General features: G+C 41.3%; 2 non-coding genes across 2 annotated transcripts; both read left to right on the forward strand.

The window, feature by feature from the left end:
* The first annotated feature begins 31 nt into the window (after nucleotides 1-31).
* On the forward strand, nucleotides 32-113 carry trnal-cag (transfer RNA leucine (anticodon CAG)). The gene has a single exon. It is a non-coding gene; the product is annotated as a tRNA-Leu (tRNA).
* Nucleotides 114-386: 273 nt separating this feature from the next.
* Nucleotides 387-468, forward strand: trnas-aga (transfer RNA serine (anticodon AGA)). Its single transcript has one exon. It is a non-coding gene; the product is annotated as a tRNA-Ser (tRNA).
* Nucleotides 469-1,708: the final 1,240 nt, after the last annotated feature.

The raw sequence follows: 1,708 nt of genomic DNA on the forward strand, positions 1-1,708 counted from the left end.
CTTTAACCCGATACCCAGGTACTATGCTGTAGTCAGGATGGCCGAGCGGTCTAAGGCGCTGCGTTCAGGTCGCAGTCTCCCATGGAGCGTGGGTTCAAATCCCACTTCTGACAGTTGTTTAGTTCCTCTCAGGAGTCATGCTGCTTAGCAGTAATAATAAGATGATGAAATAACACTTTATAATAAACACTCTCAAATGCAAACCTTCTGGAGCTGAGCAAAGATCAAGGAAAATAAGAAAACAGCTGTACTTAATAACAAATGACTGAGGGGAACATTTCATGTTATTGCATAATGAGTTAATGAGTTACTGCATTGTCTTTCAGTTGTAAAATTATCACTTTCTGTAGGCTATGCCTGGTGGCCCATTCACTGCTGACAAGCCTGTTGTCGTGGCCGAGTGGTTAAGGCGATGGACTAGAAATCCATTAGGATCTTCCTGCGCAGGTTCGAATCCTGCCGACAACGAAATCAGATTTTCTTGACCCCTCCGGAGGTTGAAGTTCAGTCGTGTTTCTTATACCAATCATATCCTAACAGATCTCCTCCACAAGTACATAGGGATTAGTTGTCCATTTGGGATAGGATCCCACCTCACACCTTTACACACCTGGTTATCCATCCTTCTAGCTCTATAGGCCACAGTAGCATAGGTTACAGGTTTGTAGTCAAGCCACAGATTTCAGGTGAGATCTCATGATACACTCAACAATACAACAACACGATTCCCATGAATAACCATTCAGCCATTTGCTAAGATTTCACCCATTTTCACATGTGGAAACCTGTTGTCACTCTTACCCTGACGGATAGCTCCAGACACTTTTTTGGTCCTATCTGAGGCATTTTTAAATTCATGTAAAAATGGCCATATTCTGAAGACACTCTTAAAGTCTGCAGGGTAATCGAACTGGCCACATCTAAAGTCATTGGTGAGAAACCTTGTTAAACCCTAAAAGAAAAAGTAAAAACACATGATTGCATTGAAAATAACCATTAAGTCATTCAGGTCGCAGACTCCCTATAGGCATGGTTTGAAACCCACTCCTGACAACTTTTTAGCGCCTGCATGTCATGCACCTTTGTAATATCCAGTTGAAAAATAAATGACTTCAGGTAATGTAAATGACACCTAGTTAATATGAGTAGTGATTAACTATCGTATTTTTAATATTCTGCAAAACAGCTAGTTGATGAGAGGCTGAAGAGAATTGCAAGAATCGCGCAATTTCACAGGCGGGCCACAAACAGGCGAATAACAAAAGCATCTCGGAACGCACAACTCGTCGGTCGTGGTCAGTGGATTGTGTTGGCGGGAAGAACAAAAATATCGTCTGCAGGGTAATCGAAGTCGCCGCATCTAATGTCAAGCCACAGGTCACAGGTGAGCTGCCTTGTTAAACCCTAAAAATAAATAATAACACGATTGCGTTGAAAATACCCATTAAGCCATTTGTTAAGATTTCCCCCATGTGGACCTGTTGTCACTCTTACCCTGATGATTGCTGATATTTCCATACACTTTTTCGGTCTCATCTGAGGAATTTTATCATTTATATCAGAATGGCCATATTCTGAGGCCAGTTTAGCGTTCATTCAATGACGATTTACTACTCTTTTCCATTGAAGGCCATATTGAGGTTAAATCAATGACTGGAGTTTTTCATTGATAAAAACAAATGACTATTGAAAGTGCAAGTCGGTATCG

Source organism: Oncorhynchus keta, unplaced genomic scaffold, assembly GCF_023373465.1.
Source record: "Oncorhynchus keta strain PuntledgeMale-10-30-2019 unplaced genomic scaffold, Oket_V2 Un_contig_835_pilon_pilon, whole genome shotgun sequence".
NCBI lineage: Eukaryota > Metazoa > Chordata > Actinopteri > Salmoniformes > Salmonidae > Oncorhynchus > Oncorhynchus keta.